Source organism: Pinus tabuliformis, chromosome 9 (genome assembly GCF_031772625.1).
Source record: "Pinus tabuliformis cultivar Carrire ecotype Pingquan chromosome 9, CPIR1, whole genome shotgun sequence".
Taxonomy (NCBI): domain Eukaryota; kingdom Viridiplantae; phylum Streptophyta; class Pinopsida; order Pinales; family Pinaceae; genus Pinus; species Pinus tabuliformis.
Window position 1 is genome coordinate 368,264,605 of NC_142307.1, and position 23,840 is coordinate 368,288,444.

At 30.6% G+C, this 23,840-nt stretch overlaps 1 pseudogene; it reads right to left on the reverse strand.

Moving 5' to 3' along the window:
• Positions 1-19,165: 19,165 nt before the first annotated feature.
• On the reverse strand, positions 19,166-20,834 carry LOC149148729 (AT-hook motif nuclear-localized protein 16 pseudogene; annotated as a pseudogene).
• Positions 20,835-23,840: the final 3,006 nt, after the last annotated feature.

A 23,840-nucleotide genomic window follows, 5' to 3' on the forward strand; every position in this document is an offset into this window, starting at 1 on the left:
TTGGTGGTGCTAGTTGCAAGGGAGGATAGGTGTATGTAAGAATATATAACTCTGAAAATATGTTAAACACATCCCACTACAACAACTCATCGAAAATCCTTTTAGACAAGTGGGATCCTCCATATGGAATTTTACCAAATGAGGCATGTAAATAATCCAACAACAATGCTTTTGGGAAATGAGTGATTGTCAAATAGCCTTGTTCTGGGAGGACTCTTGGAAACAAAAACTTAAGCTACATGACCAACACCATTTTTATAGTCTCAAACTTAATATCATAGCCCAGGGCTGACTAAAAGTCATAGATTGCTAGAGTGACTCTAGTAGAACCCCCTATAAAGACCATGGTTGTAGTTGTGCAAAGGCATACCGAACCAAATGAGAATATCTGGACCTCATTTTGGTAGGATATTAAAGAAATGCACATCTCAATCTTTAACTAGGATGTAATAACCCATATGAAAATAGTTTGGTATTGATTTTTTATTAAAAGAAAATAATTATGTAGTTATTAGTCATTTGAAGAACACGTTAATTAATTAAATAAATAAAAATAGGATTCATAACTTCCTAGGTAAACCATGTCAAAAATAAAATAATCTAAAAGATCATTAGTGATGTATTTGAGGAAGTTGTTTTCAAGGCTGACCTAAAATTTTTGAAAAAATATTGAAAGCATAATTTTCTTAGTTATTATGCTTATAATAACATGGAAAAACTTTGGCCAAGGTGCAGAATTAGCCATTGATATTTTTGGGAATTCAGTTGTCAAGTGGAGGAAAAGAAACTAATTCTACTAAATATAAATAAAGGATAATTTCTTTTGGAGAAATCTTGGAGAGACGTTTTAGGAAGCAATATCAAGAAATGAGAAGTTGACGGCTAAGAAAAGAAAAGTGAGAAGTAAGAAAGTGCAAAAGTAAGACTACATTCTTTTTACAACATAGAAGTGGGATTAGGGAACTAGTAGTAACTAGGAGACAATCTTTACTAAAAGTTATAGTTGGGAAAAACATAGAAAGAACAAATTAATCATATCTATATATAGATATTCTATTCTTCTTTATTACTATTGATTTATTTTATTTTATTCTTGAAAAGATAATAGTTATTGAAAAGCGTTAAGTTAGAAATATTTAATGTATTCAATAGATATTTTAATCGTAAAAACATTTATTTTTATTTTCTTCTTGAAAAGATAATATTGGTTGAAAAGTGTTAAATTAGAGATATTTAATGTATTAAATAGATATTTTAATTGAAAAAACGTTTATTTCGCTTGTAGTTCGGATAGAAAATATAGAAGAGAAAAGAAGTTTAAAAAAACTAATAACGGACTAAAACATTACAAATAGTATAGAAATAATGTTAAAGAAATAATCCCCAAAAAATATGCACTTTTATATGTTATCTTGTCACCCAAAATTATTTATGGTTGGATTCATGGAATTGAAAACTATTTCTTTCTTTATAATACTTGGAAACAAAATAAGGAAGCATCCATAATATTAACAAGAGGATGATCGACTACTCCTTTTCCAATATATTTATCCATATCAATATTCCCATCATAATATTAACCAATATTAACGAGAGTATGATCGACTATTCCTTTCCCAATATATTTATCCATATCAATATTCGCATCATAATTTTAACGAGAGTATGATCGACTATTCCGTTTCCAATACAGGTGATTATTAAGTTTTAAAAGGAAAAGAGAAACTTGGATAAAAATAAATAAACATGTAAGAAGTAAGAATTTTCGTTCTCTTTTTGTAAAAATGGTAAAATTTCTTACCCGAGGCAATATAGATAGAGTAGGACCTACGCTTAAAGCACTATAAACCATGGACTATAGCCATAATATCATCGTTCTTTTCCTTTGATATTAAATATAATTTGAACACAAACCACATATGTTTACATATAATTGTTTTTAAATAAATAAATATAGTTAATGAAGATAAATGACTTTTTTTTTCACAATATCAATGCTGTATTACTATTGAAATAAAAACTTATTCAAATATAATAAAATGAGAACTAAAGTTATTTATCATTTAAATATTTATTTTAAAATGTGGAAGAGTTTGTTGGTTTATATATATATATATATATATATATATATATTTTAGAATAAAAGGAACCTGAAAAATGGTATTCGTATTTTATTTGATAAAAAAAAAATTATTAATTATATTATTTAATTATAAATCTATATTATTTATTTTTTTAATTTAAAAATAATTGAATATATGTTGTTGTAAATTTTTGTTATTCTAGACAGTTTGGAGGAATAGTTGTTCAATTCCTTGAGAGAGGCATAATTATTAGAAATATTGACTACATTTATTTTATAAAGAAAAATATCAAATGAACAAGTGTCATAAGAAATGATTATGGTTTTTGGGCATGTGGTATTGGTAACCCATAGTATTGAAACAATACCTATTTATAGACTGAGAATCTCCATAGTGAAGTGTGAAAGTGATTTAATGCTTATTATGGATTGTGTTCATTTGTGTGTATAGCCATTTAATTTATATGGTTGCACTAGTTTTATGTAAGTCAATCTTATAAACTCCCAAGAATAATATTTATTTAACTATCAAATAATCATATTTATATATATATATGAAAAAATTGAAAATTTAACAGTTTGACTATGGGTATAACAAAATAAATGAGACACAAATATTGTACTCACAATACTAAGTATTTGATTCACACATAGTGAAGAAAACAAATAAGTTATAGTTGAACAATTGCAAGAAACATCTGAGCAAAATGTTGTATGGGTTAAGTTATGAAGAAATGAACCACCTTTAAAAATACTTGAAATATTGTGGACTCTTAAGGCATAGTTAGATAATGCTAAGGTGGATAATTAATGGTTGTTAAAGGCTAGAGTTGAAGAAGAAGAGGTGCTTAATTGAAAAGAAAAATCGTAGAATAGGCCAAGATTAAGGAAAATGTAGAAAAATATTAGATATGGAAAGGAGAAAGAAAAGTAGTTCTTAGTGAATCATTTGAACCATTTGGAGGAGAAGAGTGAAACAATAGTTTAACAAAGGGACCTCCTTTAAACAATTTAGGAAAAATAAATTGAGAACAGAGTTACAAGGTGAATTCAAGAGGATTCCAACCCCAATATTTGACAAAAAATCAAAGGGGGAGTTGAAGCATGGCTTCTAAATATGATTAACTATTTTCAGGTGTATGAACATCTAAATAATATAAAAATATAATTGACCACTTAAAAAATGCATAGTAAATTGTCTTTTTGGTGGGATGACCACAATATAAGAGATAAAGAGTTGAAATAGAAAATATTTGAAATACATTTTAAAGAGAAATATCTCACTAAAAAATATTATGATCATAAAATTTAAAGAATTTCACAAATTGAAACTTGTTCAAATGACACTCCATGAATTCATTATCAAATCTACTATTATCCTTAGGTTCAAGTATAAAAAAGCTTCATTAAGTGTCTTCCTCTGTAATATAGAGAAGATATAATTTGATAATTCAAGATGGGAAAAATGATTGTATATGGATGATAACATGATGAGTTGGTGTGTTCCTCGGTAATATATAAGCAGTTTGTGACGAGTTTAAAAAACCGTTAATGAAAATATTATGTCTGAGCATGATGAAATTGTTTCCCCTATCTGCTAATTAGAAACTTGATAAAAGTTGGGAAATATTGAGAAAAAAACATCTCTCATTTGTCTAATGTCGATTATTAATATAATTTTACAAATGAACCTGGATAAAAGTTGGGAAATAATGAGAAAAAAACATCTTTTATTTGTCCAATGTCAATTACGAATATAATTTTACAAATAATCTATACACAATAGAATAAGACTGTAAACCTTTTTGTAGATATATTCTTAATGGTTAAGAATGAATTTCTTCTAATTTTGTGTAATTATGAAAGGTGATTTTCTTAGCTCGTAGTTTTTCTTTGAACTACTTTGTATGGATGGTAGATGTGGTGTGTCTCACATAGCGAAGCAATTGGGATTAAATTATTGGTACGTGTTGGATAGTTTTGGGAACCACATAAAGGGAAGCGTCAAGGCTGAATTTTTCTCACAATAATATTCTCAGGTTTTCTCAGGTGTGAAATTTGTACTAATTTTCTCAGCTTTATGGAAAGTTTGATAAAATATTACCAGCATGGTTTAAAATGGTTGATTATATGTACTTGATAATCATACAAATTTGGCGTGATTCATTCTCTGTAACATCAAATATCAAATAAATAAAACTAGGAATTATCCTAAAACTAGGAATTGGATAATGAGTACTCGGGCATGGTTTAGATTCATTCTCTGTAACATCAAATATCAAATAAATAAAACTAGGAATTATCCTAAAACTAGGAATTGGATAATGAGTACTCGGGCATGGTTTAGATGGATTGATAATTGATTTGAAAAAGTTGTTGTAAATTACTTATGTTTTAAATGATTTATTGACATATTATTAAATTGTCTAAAAAAATGTTTAAAATTCATAGAAAAATCCATAGTCCATGTTGATTGTGAAACGAGATTAAGTAAAATATATTGGGAAATTACATTAAAATATGTGATCAAAATCCTAGCTTGGAATCCTTAACAATTTGAGTATATGGTATTTTAGTCAACCATTAGACCCAAAGGGAATTTGAATGACTATGGGGTAATATGTGTGGTTTTCAATCCGATTTCTAGAGAAGTTATGGATTGTATGGATTGTGGTTAATTTGTTCCATGTTTTCCTAATAATTTTTTTTTTTTTTTTTTTTATTTATGTTTTCCTAATATAATATTTCTAAAATACTAATTTTATAATAGATATAATCTCAAGTGAATTTGAATGACTATTAGGTAAGATGTGCGGTTTTTAATGTGATTTCTAGAGAAGTTATGGATTTCGGCGAATTAGTTCCATGTTTCCCTAATATATTATTAGGGAAATATTTTTAAAATAATAATTTTATAATAGATATAATTATGATCTTTTAATACTCGAGAAATTGGTTGAGACCCCGCAAAACCGTATTTAGGCCCCACAAAACTCTCAAGCAATTGTTTCGATCAACCAAAAGGATTTCGGATCACATGCAAAAATTAGGGGTTTATAAAATTCTTTGTTCCTGTGGTAAAGCTTACATTGGTCAAATGGGTTGTCCTTTCAAAGCCTGCCTCAAGGAAAACATTTATGACACCAACCACAAGCATCTTTGAAATTATCATCACCGAACACTCTTATAAATCCAATCACTTAATTTGTTTTAATCAATAAAAATCATAGCCTCTCCACCATACTACAACTCTGGTATTATTCTAGAAGCCCTCGAAATCGAGAAGAACCCTAATAACTTTAATAGGGAGGATGGTTATAGGCTCAACCAATCCTAGAAACCCGTCATGCACCATTTCACCCAATGATTCTTTACCCATCCCTAATCTTTGCCTTCCCCCTTCCAAGTGCCCCCGTTTAAATTTGACCCCGCTCTCTTTATCCTTCCCTTCATCTTAAATAAAAATTTGTGGTCATCCTATATAATCTTTAACTTTAATCTAATATCAATAATTAAATATATTCTTCACCTTATTTTATATTAATCCTCACCTCTTTTATTTTTATTTTTCGCTTTAATTCTAAACCTTTTATTAGACATTAATCCTTTTATTTATTTGCTTTAATCTCTAAACATTTTAGTTGAATTTAATCCTTTCTCCTTGAATATTTTATTATTTTATTTTTCACTTTAATCCTAAACCTCTTTAAACCTCTTTATTTGCCAGTGGGATTTTCAACCATTGACTTTATAATAAAAAAGTCAAATTGTCAACCATTGACTTTATAATAAAAAAGTTTTTGTTGGTATTATTAAATCTGCTTACCCTTTCACTTAATGTAGACTATCTAGGTTTAATTTTCATATAATTATGTTTCATATAATGATTATAATTCATCAATATTTTTTTTTTTTAATTCTTATGTAGTTTTTTATATTAATTCTTTTGATTTTAAATTAAAAATTATATTTAAAAATACCTTATTTCTATTTTTATTATTTTCACTTTTTCAAATTTACCAAATCCTAATCATTATTATTTTGGAGTTTCAAAAATTGGTCAAATATGAGTTATTTATTTTTTGGAGTTTCAAAAATTGGTGAAATATGAATTATTTATTTAAATCAAATTTGGATCGTTAACCCAACATTCAAATATATCCAACATTCAAATATTTTCCAATTTCAAAAGACAATTGGTCAAATATTATTTATTTAAATCAAATTTTATCCGACATTCAATTATTTTCCTATAAAAAGGCTCTCCAACACTCTTTTACTCGTATGGTTCTCTGTGGTCCCTCATGATGGATGGAGTCACCATGTGAAAGCTTGGACAAATCACACATATTACAACGTGTTAGTCTTGAAATATCTAACAATATGATTATCTGTGGAAGTCTCTAATCACTCATGGTTGAGTTTTGTTATCACTTAAATGTTTAAATCATTTTTTTGTGATTTAATACGTTAGTGATTAGGTGATGGAATCAGTATTTCATATTGCATACCAAATTGACTTGTGATCTATTCAGAACTTTGCAAACTTGTGATTGTTAAAGAAATGATATAGTTGGAGATGAAACTTGCATTTCAGATTAGACCATGGACATGAGATTGTATGAAGAAATAAATTTTAGTTCTTGATAATTAACAAAAATGTCTACTTTAGAAATTACTATAATGAGATATTGAACAAGGGTGACATTCCATTCTTGGCGAATTAGAGTGTGCATTCATAATACAATTTGGATGATTGTATAATACATAGAATGCAAATATAGCTTGACATTGGAATTTGTACTTATGACACACGATTGTATGAGAAACTAGTGGTCATGGAAGAATATTGCAAGCCTATGAAAGGATAATAAATAGTCTCCTTTGCAACTAGGTAGTGTTGAAACTTAACTTTGGGGTAGAAATTGTTGTTGTGACAACCTAAAAATTGTGTAAATAAAGGCGACAATTCATAACTTTTGGATTTTAGTGTTTGCATAGGTTGTTTGAATTCTTTGTGGGTGTATTCATGTTAAGAAATAAAGCAATAATGAATAATTATTTAAAAGGTGGATACATTTGTATTTCTCATAATGAGTATATTATTATTATTATTGATAAATTATTTAGCTATGCATACAAGTTATCTTAGATTAATATTTTTCAAAATGATATTTTTGGATCAAAGCACTTTAATTGATTCCTTACATGTGTGAGGTATCATGTAAAAGAAGAGAATGACACTAATGACTTGAGATTTAAGTAAAGTTCATAGTTCAAAAATGGTATCAATGAGGGTTGTGTAAAACCTTGTCTTCCTAGACCTAGAACTACAACTATGCTGAAACATAAACTATTTTGTAAATGTGATAGAAGCACTTCACGATATGTTAAGGATTCCAATGTTATGAACAAAATAATTAAGTAGGAAGATTATTTACATCTAGTTTAGTTTGTCTATAGTAATAGTTATCAAACCCCTTTAAAAACGAGTTCCTTTGAGGTATTATATAGACAAAAGTGTGAAATTTCACTTAGTTGGGATAATCCCAATGAAAAAATGATGTTAGGGATAGACATGTCAAAGGTGATGGAATCAATAGTTAAATAGGTAAAACAAGATTTGAAGGCTCTTTAGGATGGACAAAAGAGTTATGAAAATCTTCAATGTACAAAAAACAAAAATTAATGCGGGAGACCATGTCTATTTGAGAGTAAAACCAAGGAAATGTACTTTAATTTCAAAATTGTCTCTGAGGTTTTGGGGGATATTCGAAGTGTTGGTTTGAGTAGGCCCAATATCTTATCAAGATAATTGTAATTCCGAAGGGATAGAGTTGTCCCAATCTTTTATTTTCAAATGTGACAAGGAAAGGGAAAAATCAATGTAACGATTTGTTACGAAGAGTTTCCTTTCTCAAATGGGATTAAGGCTAATGAGCATTAGGACCTCATCCAAGTTTAAGGTCAATGGGAATATTAGTGTACATGTTATACGAAGTCATTGAATAGGTCATTTGTGATGATGAAATTCTAAAACTAGACAAAAGGATGGATAAGGAGACTGCCCTACCCATTTATCCTCTTGTTACATTAATTGCATAACCTTAGTATAAATAAGTTTCTTATGGGAATGAACGGAGAATGAGAATATTGTATTTATTAACATGAATTATTAGAACATGCTAAGACTATTATATATGCAAGAGAACATCTCATTTCACGTCATATGCATTAGTAAGCATTCTGAAGCATTTGGCTATGTGTGTGACCATGTGAAGCACTGTGTGGAAGTGTTGTTGCATAATGATTGAGGATTGTTTGTTGTATTATGCAAAATGAATGTGGCCTAACACTTAAAATGGTTGTTGGTTTAACTATAAGTCAGAAAGGAATGATGATGTGACAAGGTTGTTTCCATGAGGTAGGATAAAGGAAAGTGCTTCCTATTGGTCGATGGATAAGGGAGTTAGATGAGAGCATGTGTGAGCATCAACATGCTAGATTTCTATGAGTTGATGGTACTGCAACATAAGATAGCCATCCATATAAGGATGGGATAAGGACGATGAATATTTGATTAAGAGGTTGGTTAATACTCTAAAAACATAAACCCATCAAGTCCATCAAAGCCATTGGTGGCAACCATGTAGGTATGCATTTTAGTATGGTTATATTTCCCATGTGTTGAAGGAATCAGGTGATAATTCCTTCACTTATAATTGGTACAATAAGATGGGAATGATTGTTGTTTGAATGCATTATGTGAATGCTCAATACCAACTATCTAAGAACTACTTGTGAGTTGATTATATCCATAAATATTGACAAAAATTTGATTGTTTAAAAATACTCACAATTTTTGTTTGTTGAATGGAAGCACTTTGGCCCTAAAGAAGCCACTTCAGAAATGGAAAATGAAATACATGAATTTTTTCAATATTTCAAGGTCATCATGGTATGATAACACTGAGGATGATGTTGAAACTAAAAGGCGGAAGAAATGTGATACCCCATAAGAAAATAGTTTGGTATGATTTATTTTATTAAAAGACAATAATGAAACAATTATTATTCATTTAAAGAATAGGTTAATTAAATAAAAAAGTGAAAATATGTGTGATAACTTCCTACCATGTGTGAAAACAAAAACACCTTGTGTTATAAAAAAGATTTAGTGGTGACATATATTGAGGAAGTGTTTTTCAAGATTAACCTAAAATTTGGAAAAAGTATTAAAAGCCTAATTATTTTAGTTGTTATGCTTATAACAACATGTAAAAACATTGGCCAAGGTATAGAATTAGCCTTCGATATTTTTGGGTAGCTAGTTTCCAGATGGAGGAAAATAAACTAACTCTGCTAAATATAATAATTTATAGGTTCTCCATGGGAGCACCTAGAGAGAAGTGTTAGATAAAAATATTAAGAAATGAAAAGTTGAAGACCGAGAAAAGAAAAGTGAGAAGCAAGAAAGTAAAGATGCCAAACTAAATTCTTTCTACATAGAATTAGGCTTGGTGGTCAGTGGAAACTGACCAGACAAACTTGTTACTAAAAGTTGTGGCGGGAAGAACGTGGAGGGAAGGAACTTATCATACTTATTTATGGATATGTTATTAGTATTTACTATTATTGATTTATTTTGGAAACTCCCGAAACAAACCCGTTACTAAAAGTTGTGGTTGGGAAGACCGTGGAGAGAAAGAACTTATCATACCTATTTTTAGATATGTTATTAGTGTTTACTACTAGTGATTTATTTTATCCTTAAACTAAAATAATCGATGAACAATATCACAATTTGATATTAAGTTAGTAATGTATAATGTAATAAATAAATATTTTAATCATAAAAGTATTTATTTCATTATTCGTTCTGTAGCAAATATAGAAGAAACAATAAGTTTTAAAAAAATAATGACAAAGTAGGACATTGTAAATAGTATAGACTAGGACATTGTAAATAGTATAGAGGTAGTTTTAAAGAAATAATCAAAGAAAATGAAAAATAATCTTCTCTACACTTTTATGCATTATGTTGTTACAAAAAATTTGTTTATTGCATTATGTTGTTACGAAAAATTTGTTTATTGTTTGATTCATAGGATTTACTGTGTAGAAAAAATTAGGAAAATAAAGAATAATTGGAAACTATTTATTTCTTTATCATCTTTGGAAACAAAATAAACAAGTATCCAAAGTAAAAACTTCCGTTGGTAAAAATTTTCACGTGTGTCAATATGGATACGGTAAGACATATGTTTGAAGGGTTACAAACCATGGCCGATAGACATAATATCATTGTTCCTTTCCTTTTGTATTAAATATATTTTGAACACAGATGACATACAGGTATAAATTCTCATATATAAATCGATATAGTTATTTGAGAAAGAAAAGTGTTTTTTTTCGCAATATCTATATGATATATTGGTATTGACATAAAATCCGATTCAAATATAATAAAATACCAGCTAATGTTGATTATCATTTAAACGATTATTTTCAAGTGTTCGAGATTTTGTTATCTAATATATATTTCTCTTATGAGATAACAGGAACCTGATAAATGGTGTTCAACTTCATGATGTAACTTCTCTAATAAAAAAAATAATTAATAAATGTATTCAAATACAAATGTATATTATTAATTTTCATTTATCTATTTAATTTAAAAAGAAATTTGGAGTTAGTTTAATTGGTTGGGAAGAACGATTATCTCTCCTATCTAAGTTCAATTCCAAGTGAGAGACATGATTATGAGAAATATTGTTGAAATTTATTTTATTAAGAAAAACATCATATAAACAAGTGTCATCTGAAATGAGTTATGTGTGTATCAACCATTTAATTTATATGGTTGCACTTAGTCAACCTTATAAATTTCGAATAATACTATTTTTAAATATAATATATTCACTTTCATATATATATATATATATATATATATATATATATATATATATATATATATTTTTTTTTTTTTTTCCTAACTGCAAATGGAAAATTTAATGACAAATAGAAAAATTAAGAGTTAGATGATGGGTATATTACATACAAATTGAGGTGGGGCTATAATTCTAGTGGCATCTTCTCCATCAAAGAAGCATACAATTTGGAAGCGGGCTCCATAGAGAGCAACATTTGGAAAAGAAAAATAATGCCAAGGTTATCTATATTTCTATGGTTTCTCATTTAGGGGAAATTACATAAGATAACATACAAAATAGAAATTACTTTAGTCCTTTCTTGTGTTATCTATGTGATATTTAGTCATCAAATTTGGAACACCTATTCAATGGTTGTTCATACAATATTATCCCTTGGAAAACTACGAAAAGAAGCATGCACCACTCATACTAGGATCCATCCAACATCCCTCAAAATATTGAAAATTGGAGATCAAAATCTTCCACAATGCTATCTTAAACAAAATTTGGATCCTCCTTATAGGACCACTTCTCTCGGCCATATGGAGAGAATGAAATTGACATATATTCTACAACCACTTCATTTATGAAGACAATCACTAGCTTCTCATAATTTTTTTTTATTCAGGAATCTATTCTTGCTCACATGTGGTAAGACCAAGAATCTCAGGGCTAGGAAGAAGAATCCATTATTATTGGAGACTAGCACTTGCACCCTACTTCATCCTACCCTTCAATTTCTTCCCCTATCGCTCCATGCCACCCCTCCTCATGGACTCCTCCATCTCTAACTTTCTCAAGTTAAATTTTGATGGAGCTTCAAAAGGAAACTTGAGTCAAGCAGAGTATGATGGTTTCTTAGGGACCACTAAAGAGATCTTCTTTATATATACTTTCAGTCCCTCGGAAAGAACAACAAACTTTGCGAGGTTGAAAATATTATAAGAAGGAATAAGGATTGCACAAACTTGGGGCTACACCAAACTAATGGTGGAAGGAAACTCGTGATTGGTTATCAATATAATTGTCAAAATCCCCAATGAAGCTCCTACAAACAATGTATCTTTTACCTAGAAACTCAAGAGTCTCCTAAATTCTGTATATAATTTCCTTGCTACTATCTTAGTGTTCATTCCAACTCATGTTCACATGATGAGAAAAAAATAATAGATACACTAACTAGTGAAGTCTACATAGGTCAAGTCATATTGATTTCCACTTGCTACTATTCCTTCCCAAAATCTCCCCTCAAACAACATAAGAGTGCTAGAGGTTAGCCAAATATGACTCAAATTACCTATATTAAGTGAGTGTGATGCGATAAATGGGAGGTCATGTTGTCGTCATCCTTCTTTCTTACATGCCAATGGAACATGGAAGTACACTTCGTTAAGAATTCATTAACTATCATGTAAAAATCAGGGATTAGTATAGTGTTTCACCACCTCATGAATTCAATAGCAAATTCCTGTGGCAAGTGGATGTTAGTGACATCACCAGGTGGTATGAGAAGATCTGAAGGATTGAATGGGATGTGTACTAAGCTGAGTGTGAATTTGTCACCACAATTGGTAGTAGAAGACCGTTATTTGGTTTAAAATCACATGCATGGGATTTGAAAATCATTACTTTGCATGGAACATAGCTTCGCTCTGGGGCATCTTCTTAGGAATGGTAGCAATTTAGCATCCTAGAATTTTGGGTTTCCCTATTCTAATCCATTAGAGGTTGAGAGCGTGTTTATTGTTTCTCTTAGTATTTCATTTAGGGAGGGCACTTAAAAATGTTAGACTCTAATCCTAGTGGAATTGAGGGTAGAGCCAACTTAGCCTCGTTATTTCCCTTGACATCCCTAATGATTTTGCAAACTTTGAATGATTTGTGTGGATGTCTTTTAGGTAGTTCCATTCATGTTGGGATATGCTAAAGCGGAAATTTCCTTATAATCTTAGAGTGTTCTGGTTGAATCTTATCTTCAATCTTTCTGTAAGCCATCTCCAAAACATAGTATCTTCAAGGGGATTTGACATGCAATCAAGTACTTTATGTTTACTAGTGCAATTGAAGGATTACTAGTTCAGGTTCTAGTCTTCTCATGGGGGTTCTGAAGTTCCTTCTAACCAAGTAAAATATTTTCGCTCACTTCCCCTAACAACAATTTAGTCTACTAGCCTTTGTGTCGTTGAACTCTCTATTCTAAGTGTGTTCTGCATAGGCTCATCAACATTCAGAGTCCCAACACACATCTTTCTAGTCATCTTCTCTTAGAAGTTGCAGCTAGGCATTTGTAGATCTAGGTGGCATTTGGTTAATTCCTTTGGTTTGCGCTCTCAATTTCCATGGAACATGCTCTTTCATAGAGCAAGGGTAGTACATCTAACTGTAGCCTACTACAAGGAATGTGGTTGTTCAACGATGAAAATGCTAGCCAAGAGCTCGACATCTAGATACCAGACACTCACCCCTCAATCATTCTAGATGCTAGGAACTCACCTTTTAGTCAGTTCAAGAGGAAATCACTCAAGAATAATGGGAATTAGCTGATGAAAGGTGCACTCTCGCTCATGACAAAGGTTGCAGACTAGATTTCGAACGCAGGGCACACTAGAGGTGACTACAACGAGTTCATGTACACCATGGACATTTATTGAATATAAAATCTCTTCTTAGAAGAGTTCTAGTGGACAAAACAGAAATCAAAGACATTCTCCTCACTCAAAATAATATGGAAAGGCACATGATATCAATGGATCAAATGCTTAGGCGTTTAGAGAACCAATTGGGCATCCCTCTTGATCTTGGCCACTCATGAGACAATAATGAGAAACCTGATTTTGTTAGGTCCATTTGAATGTTTTGCAGAAATTGTCTTTTCTATTTCTATGCTTAGGTTCAATACTTTTCTACCTATAAATTAACCTACAAACCCGTAAGTCAATCTTAGTATTTTTGTTTTCACTAATTTAATAAAACCTTTTTTTTTTTTTAATAATGAAACAATTAAAATTCTGTATCTAGTCTGTATCTTGTGTGATTTGATTTAAGAAATAACGAAACATAAAGGAGGACTTTTGAAAACATGTATGTATATCTGTAACTCAATAGAATAAAATATATTTACTTAAAAATAAAACTAAACAACCAAACAGGATCATCAAATATTATTAAAATAGTTTTGAAACCATTTAAATATTAATTAACATATGAAAACGTTAAAACTAAGGAAACTAGTTATTGATGTTAATTTGATACATTAATATATCAAGCAGTTTTTGAATATAAACCTGTAAAAACATTGATGTAACAACTTAGTAAATCGATATATAAAAGGTAAACCTAAAAGAAAAGTGGCTAGGGAATGTCTTAAATGGGTACCACAAAATCTTGTATTAATTATTGGAGATCTCCTTTGAACCACTACGCTTCACACTGGCGTTGAACCACAGTATATCAAACTGAACCTAGTAGAGCACAAAATCGAACACAGGCAAATCGTAATGAAATCTTGCACGGAATCGAACTGCTGCAACTCGATATCGAGCCAAGGCAATTGAGCTTGTGGCCTGTGAAATTGAACCTGTGGCATGCGTAATTTGACATGAGAAATGGAAGCTGCGGATGACAAAATTGAACCTACAGCAAATCGTGGGAAGAAAATATCATGTTTCATTATAATGATAAGAAAGTATATTTTTTGAAATGGAAGTGAATGAGATTGAAAAGAGATGATACCTTCAATTAAATGTTTTTTAAAACATATGGTACGATTTCCAATATTTACTAAATTAAAATTTCAATTCCTTAATATTAATAATACTATTAGTAACACTGTAATATTTATATTATTTTAAAAGCATGAAAAATGAGATGCTACTGAATCTCAAATTCGGTAAAATAAATTTAATTTACTATTCAAATAATTAGTAAAATAAATTTAATTTAATATTTAAATAACTAGTAAAATAAATTTAATTTAATATTCAAATAATTACGAGTCAAGGAAGGATTTCAGATTTCATAAGTGATTGGTCATAATTATTAAAATTTTTACCATTTAAACTAAAGATTCTTATTGTTACCATGGCATATTTTCAATCTACAGAAAAAATCAAAATGTTTTTTTCAAGGACATTTCAAACAAACAAAACAAAGTGTTCTTTCAGACTCTCCAAAGAAAATTACTCCCTTTCGAACCTCACAAACAAAACAGAGTGTTTTTTTACACTGTCTAAACAAAATTACTCCCTCTGCAAGCTCACGCACTGAGATTTGATGTTATGTACAGTGCAACATTAAATAATAATAAATGATTTAAAATCATTACAAAATCAACTATGGGTAAAATGACCAAATATACCAGTGTATAAGACATTTAATAATATATTCTCTAAAAAACAATGTAAAAAAAACTTTAAACTACATAATGCAAATGGATAAATCATAAAATCTCATTTGCCAAGAATGCATATAAATATTACCAAGATTATAAAAGATTACCAAAGTTAACCTCTTTCATAATCTATTCCACAATAATGAAAACTTCAAAATGCATATTGAAACTCTTGTTTTCCAAAAATGTGTATATATTAAAAGTTACAGAGGATTACCACACTAATTTGTCTTGCAAGGTTTCGTAGTAAAAGTTACAAAATATTACCACACTAATTTATCTCATGCATTAACCAAAGTAAATGTAACACACCAATATATACACCCATTCAGATAAAGGTATTATCCATCTTTGCAGTTAATGAAATGACTCTCTAAATTAGCACACTAACATTAGTAAACAAAAATTAAGCAAAGATATATATTTTTCTTTTCTGCAAAATGAATAAGCATTACATTTCAAAGAATACGTTATTTTATGTAAAAAGTAAATACTGTATTTCAAGAGAACTTTTTTTTTGCAAAAGAATAAGAGTAGGAACAATGTGCATAGTGCCTTCAAAACAATGACCGCAAACTCTAAAACAAGACTTTTGCAGAAAATTATTATGAGATGAAAGATAAATATATAACCTTAAAGGAAGCCAACTAAGCCAAACAGGATGACAGAGAATAAGAATATGAACATCATAGTCACAGGACATGGTTTGTTTTTTTTAATTCGTGAATTACAAGATTAAATTGTATTCCTCTTTTTTTTTCTTCCCCGCCAAAAATTAACATAATATTAACTCTTTTTCAGTATAAGCTTTCATAAACATAAACTTATTAACATAATAGTAACTCTTTTCATCATATGTTTTCATAAACAGAAATGTATAATAAAGTAGAGATCCTCAAATTGAAAATAAAAACAATAAACTTACAAAAATTAACATAATATTAATTCTTCCTCGATATAAGCTTTCATTAAAAAAAAAAAAAACAGAAACTTATTAACATAATAGTAACTCCTTTTCAACATATATTTTCATAAACAGAAATGTATAATAAAGCAGAGATCCTCAAATTGAAAATAAAAACAATAAACTTATAATGGATATAAGATATTGAGACTACAATTAATTACATTTTTGTAATTATATCCAGATCTTTTATAACAACAATAACTATTTTAAAGATAAACCAAATTCATCTTCATCCAAGAAATATTAATTAAAGAAAAATATAACAACCTTTCAGTGTTTTGGAGGTAAACTAATTACATCTTCATCCAAGAAATGTTAGTTAAAGAAAAATATAACAGATAGTAAATTTTATCTGATACTGAGTCATTCTACTTGTTCAAAAACTCTATGCTACTTTGTTCACTAGTTCTACTTGGCAACTTCACTAGACTAGTAAGATTTACCACCCAATCATATCCAAAGAAAACATTTTTTCCTTAGAACCCCCTAGCTCTATAAGCTCACAAACAGTACCAACTTCAACAATAGTGAGAAATTTTGGGCAACTAAAGAAAATATCCTCTCTTCCTCTCACACTACATAGTCTCAATCAACCAAAATAAATTACTGAGATTTTAATTTAAAAATTAAGATAAATTACTGAAATTTTAATTTAAAAATTAGGCAGTCATTTTAGCAGCATAGAAATTAATATCACAACTCCAAAATAACAAATCACAAAACTGTAGAATTAACTGGGCAAAACGAAACATTAAACTTTAAATTCAAAGTTCAAACATTAGTTATTTCAAATTAATACACCATCACACCACAGCAGAGTTTAAAATATATTAACATATTCGGCCCTCTGCACTTTGCCAATTATTGTGAAGTATAATTAAACTCCAAAAAGGACAGGAATAACTAAACGCCAAAGAAGACAGAGGCGTTTCAAATCTTGACTGGTTATAAACATTTGACAGCGGCACCTTTGGGCTAGCTTAGTAATGCTAATTGAAAAAAAAAAAAAATAGCTTAGAAGAATATTCTTATAGACCATTTACTTTTAGTGGCTATGGTAATAGTAAAAGGAAAGATTCTTGAATATTTTTATAAACCATTAACTTCTTTGATTTGATCATAAAACTTATATTTTACTATAATTCTTTTAAATTACTGGTGCTTATTAATGTAAATATTCCAAAATCTGTTCAAAATTCTTTGCAAATACGAAATATAAAACTTATATTTTACTATCTTTATTTGAAATAACTGGTGTTTATTAATGTAAATATTCCAAAATCTGTTCAAAATTCTTTACAAATACGAAATATTTCATTTTTTTGCTTTATTCTCTTGAAAGAAATTGGCTTCTTTCACAGTTAGAAAGTAAACGTGAGATTCCCAACACCAAGGCAGCCCTTAAGATAAAGTTTTTTTAGAATCCAACCTATAACAACAATATTCATCTTCATTAACCCATCAAAACTCATCATGGCGAGAATTTAAAACTTGAAGAGGGATGATTACAAGCTTGGAAGCCAACTGCCCAAAGTAACACTATTAATAGAAAATACTTATCTACTTACTAGTAAAGCAGTTTAAAAAAATAAATATTTAAATTTTACTCATATAATTAACCAAATATATTCAGCAAGTTGGAGAGTACATTAAAATAGATTGAAGAAATACAGAAAATGCTTAGTGGCCAAAGTTTACCATCATTTTACCAGTTTTAATAGGATGTATAAATGTTTTAGTAGTCAATGAAAACATTTTATTTAAAAATATATATTATAATTTTGAAAACGCTTACCCAGAAATAAACTATGAGAAAATTTAGTGAGAATCTTAAAACAGTCAATAACGAAATATAATATTAGAATATTTAATTATACTATTAAAACGGTAAAAAATGATGAATTGACTGCATTTCAAATTCAAATCCTACCGCCACCCATGTGTATCAATCCATGAAGTTCCCAGAAACGTTTTCTGTCATTGGAGCAGGGAAGTCAGTTTTGTCCCTGAAGCTTAACAGCAGTCGAATCCCATCCCAATCAAAAGGATGCTCTCAGGGATGTAATTTGATGGGTAAATTATTTGAGGGCTCCTCAAATACAGTCAATTTTTTTCTCTATCTGTTAACATTTTGTGATAAAATCATAATTCCTCAATTCGACAGAATTTGTTAAAAATATTCGAATATTCTTCATTTCCTCCGATTCGGCCTAATTATACATAAAAATTGATTGGTTTTACAATGTAGAGATGATATAGGCAAGCCAAGGACGGGTTGATCAAAAGCTCGTTTCTCGTTTATCCACACTTAAAAAAATTATTAATGAATTGCGGCTTCTTAACCAGATCAGCCAAAGGAACACACCCTTAATCAAATTACAAGTAGATTTGGTCAATCAACAAACACCCTTAATCAAATTATAAGTAGTAGGTTTGGTCAATTTTGAAATATAAAAGCAAATTTTTCTAAATATATTCTTGAATTTTTTCTAAATTCAAAAAAAATTATAAATCTTATCATGTCGAAGTCGAGTTTGAATTTGGTAACCATTCGTAAAATAATTAAACAAATATTAATTCACATTTGAAATTCCTACTCTGCTGCTATTAACACCTACACCTCTGGAGTTATATTAATTCACATTTGAAATTCCTACTCTGCGGCTCTTAACTCCTACATCTCTGGAGTTTTCCAAAAAATTATGCTTATAATCACTGGGATGAAATTCTAGGATACCCATGGACACTGCAGAGGACATAGAGAAACTCTAAGTAGCTGGCCTAACTCGAAATTAGAGAAATTATTTAAAAGAAAAATAGATTAGATAGAAAGACAATACGCCAATCAATTCTTAATCAGCTTTCTGATATTTAATATTTAACCAATTTATTATGGAATAAAATCGAAGAATTTACTCCCATAACAAACATTTGATAAACTAAGAAAATTCAATTACATTAGATCCTCAACTTTCCTATCTGTCTTATTTTTCTGGTTAAAAGGGAAAAATTGATGATCATGACCGAATTTAATCCCCCAGATCAGGTCAAGGTTGCTCTGAAAAGAATAAAACGGTTCACAACCCTGAGTATAATATGCACACATGAAGCTCTTTTTAACAAAATTTGTACACAAAATTATGAACGAACTGACCTCCTCGTAGGGGAGTAATGAAGCGACCTCCGAAGAAAAACAAGGAATAGAAAGTTCTGTTAATATGCAGGACGGGGATGCTGCGCCCAGCCGTAGAAGTCATGAGGCAGTTGCCCGTTGGGGAGCAGATTTGGGGTAACGTTGAATATTGGCATGCTGGATGGATGGGGCAGCTGCTGCTGCAGAGGCGGCGCCGCCGTCACGGCGGTTGATTGCGAGAGTCCTCTTTGGGATTGGACCCCCTCGTCCTCTTCTTGAGGCAGCCGTTCGTAGGGAGTGCTGCGGAATGTGGCAGCCATGACCACGATAGGGCTGGAAGCCAACAGGGCGCCAACGATTCTCCCTCCCATCACTTGCCCCTGTGCTCCCGCGACATAAATGGTGAGCCCCGTAGCCCCGGCTGGCTCCGTCGTGGGCAGAAACGCCCCAGAAAGGGACAAGATCTCGAAGCACCCGTGCAAGGTCATGACCGCGGTGCCCGTGCCCGGCTGCCGCAGAGTAACGTTGCTCACCGTTCCGCTCCCGCTGAGAATGCTGAGTCCGCGCTGCCTCCTACGCGCGAACGTGGCCAGGCTCTCGACTACGTCGCACCCGTTGGCAATCTCCAGTACGTGAGCTCTGAGGGCGTTGGCGCTTTCCTGTTTCACAATTATCGGGGGCTTCTTCTTGTTCTTGGACCCCGGCGGTCTGCCGCGAGGTCTCCGGTTAATCTCCGACCCGAGCTGATCGCCTTCGAAAGACCTCCCGGCCGCGGCATCACTGTTGTCGTCGTTGTTGCTGCTCTGTCTTCGTTTCTTCGATCCACTGCTCTCGCTCTTCTCGTCCTCCGAAATTTGTAAGTCCCTCGCTACCACCCCGTGGGAATGGCCATTCCCTGGACAGAGACCCGGAGCATGGCCATTCCCGGGGCCTGAGCGGGAGCCCGGCACGACTCCTGCCATCGCCACATTGCCCGACCACCACTGATTTGCCAGGATTGCGTCGTTGGATTCACTGCACCAATTTCTCTCTCACCTTCCCGACCTTGACATGTAATTTCAAGGACCTTCACCAAGAAGAAGAAATCAGCCTGTATAAAAAGAATTGTAGGAAAGAAACCAAACCAGCGAGTCCACGGCGGCGCTCGCACATGAGAAAACCATGTTGTTTAGAAAGGCGGTATTCATTGCGACGGCCGGTTAGGAGTGGAGCTCGAACAGCGCGGGCAATGTGGGTTATCGTCCTCTATCTCTCTCTGATCCATTCTCTCTCCGTTTTGCAACGTTCCACTAACAATCTCTCGCATTTCCCACTTTTTCCAAACCCTAAAGCCACACGAACTCTAAAGGCCTTTATGTCATTTCTGTCATATACCAGAAGTCCCTTCAACTATCCTCGCTGTCCATTTTAGGCCATTGCACACCCAAATTGCCACCGCCTATTCTTTACCCATTTCTCAGCCGTTGATTTATTTGTTTGTTATGTGAGGCCGTAGTGGTCTCCACTCAATGAGTGTTTTCCTATTTCTCAAACGTTGAGGTCGTAGTGGCCTCCACTCATAAGTGATTTATAGATGATATACCATCGCTCATTTCTAGGTTAAGATGGGATGGGTTGCAACAGGAATGATTTATAGTCCAATTCCTTTATATTATATGAAGATTAGATTTAACAAATAACAACCCAATTTAGGTTTATCTCTAATAGATGTGGATGAGTGTTTTCCTATTTCTCAAACGTTGATTTATTTGTTATGTAAGGTCGGACTGGCCTCCACTTATAAGTGTTTTTATAGATGATCTACCATCGCTTATTTCTAGGTTAAGATGGGATGGGTTGCAACGGGGATGATTTATAGTTAATTTTTTTTATTCTATATAAAAATATTTTTATTCTATATAAAAATTAGATTTAACAAATAATAATTTAGTTTAGGCGGATTTGGAAAAAAAATGAAAAATATAAGTTAATATGGTTAACATTTATTATGTCATTTGTGGGAGTTTAATTTGCGTGAGGAGGCCATTCTTTTTTTGAGATAAAATTAACACATATAATCAAATATATAGTCAAATCCTTTTTATTATATCACAATTAGATTTAATAAATAACAATTAGATTTATTATTAATATGAAGAGTTGTGGATTTGAAGGAGAATTAACCAGAAAAAATATGAGAAATATACTAATACTATCAATACAATCAACATTTATTATGTTACTCTAGAGTTAGACTTGAATCTTAATGACAAATAAAAAGAAAAAAGTTGAAGAATATACACCAATATCGTCAACATCTATTATGTCACTTGAGGGAGTTCAACTTGCCCATGGAGGATACTATTCCTTCTTTCTTTTAAAATAAATTAACAAACACATATTCAAATTCATAGTCAAAATCATTTTTATTATATGACAAATAGATTTAATAAATAACAATTAAATTTATTATTAATATGAAGAGTTGTGGATTTTAAGGAGAATTAACAAGAAAAAATATGAGGAATATACATATACTATCAACAAAGTCAACATTCATTACTTGGTGGAGAGGACTCCATTCCTTCCTTCCTTCACATAACCTCAATTGACACACACAAATACCAAAGTAACCTTCCACTATTAAATGTTGTATAAATAACATTTTTAAGCATATTTCATAAAAGAAAGATAAATAAAAATAACTAACTAATGTATCTTAAAATAGTAATATAATAAATAATTTATTTTACCACCACAATAATTTTATAATTGAACAAATGTAAAAATATATAATTTTAATTAAAAATAAGTTAAACATATATAAATTAATTATATTTATGTATTTAAAATTAAAATAAACTTATATTCTTATTTCAAAATTTATTGTATTCCTATCGACAAAATTCTATATCTACCTGCTTGATGCCAAACAAAATCTTTTATCTCTTTCAATATCCATAAAAGGCAAAGAAATTGATGTCATTTGCTTGTTTGGTGCGACTGATCAATATTAGGTGGGTGAGTAATAGTTGAAATCCATTAAAATGGAAATGTGTACTTAAAGCACTGATTGATTCAATTGTCATGTCTATAATTTGTCCCGTAGCCCTTTGTGCGAAGAAATCCGATCTCATCTTATGTTCCATAAAAGGTAAATTTGATGTTATTTGTCAACATGTTGGCCTCGAAATTACCCATAACAGGTTGGTAAATAGTTTTGAAATGACCTTGTTTTGTTGAGGGATTCATTGATTCAAGGGTCCCATGAAAACGGCGTCTCATCATTCAGAGGACGACATTTCAACATGAAGCTTTCTACTATTAATCGATTCGCTGTGCCAAGGAATTTTCACAAAGGCATTTCATCGTGATTTTTTTTACTTTAGCTCCCTTTATAAGCTCTATGGACTACATGGGTCAACTGTTTTAATTTTTTTTAACTAATATTAACCATTCACACAAAGGAAACAAAAATGGAACAACCATTCACACAAATGAAACAAAAAATGGAATTTTGATTTGCATATAATTGTTTGTAATTTATATATGTATAATTTTTATTTTTTAAAATATTTAAAATATTTTTAATATTCTTTTGTTTCAAAAAAACATTAATAAATGTATAATTATAAATCAAATTTAAAAAATATTACATCATCTAAAGGGTTGATAATAGTGAGTTATATGTTTAGTGTAATTTTTGGTGGTATTGGGTTTAATGATAATCCTTTTGGAGGTTTGGATTTGCTACCATTATTACTGAAAGACTCCAGAAATATTGTACTTTATAATAGTAAAAAAAAATTCTCGAAAAATTATAATTTATAATAATTATAAATCATAATAATTAACTGATTTTAATTATAAATTATAATAATTAACTAACTTTCATTTTAACTAGTGATTTGGCAGATTATAACATAATGATGGATGTAAGTGCAAGTTGAAGTTGTAAATTGAAATGCACTATACAATGGTTTGTTGTTGAATTTTTATAATATTAGTAAGTTTAAAAGATATAATCATTGGTGTTTTGATATTTTACGGTTTTAATGTAAGAAGTGTATTATTTATATTGAAAAATTGGAGATTTGTGTTTAAGTTAAAAGTGTACTAAATATTCCTTTCAATTTAGAAATGATGGGTAGAGTCCTTGAATTTCAATTCTTTTTTTTTTTTTTAATGGAAACTAAAAAGTATGAGCAATTCATAAATCTTTTATATTTCATATTTTTTTTATAGATATTTCATTTCACCTATCTATTTATCACAATAGGATCATCCACAAAGTTGATAGTAGTAGTCTGCAAGGTTTATAATTTCTCAAGTTCCATTTGATTTGCATTAGGTAT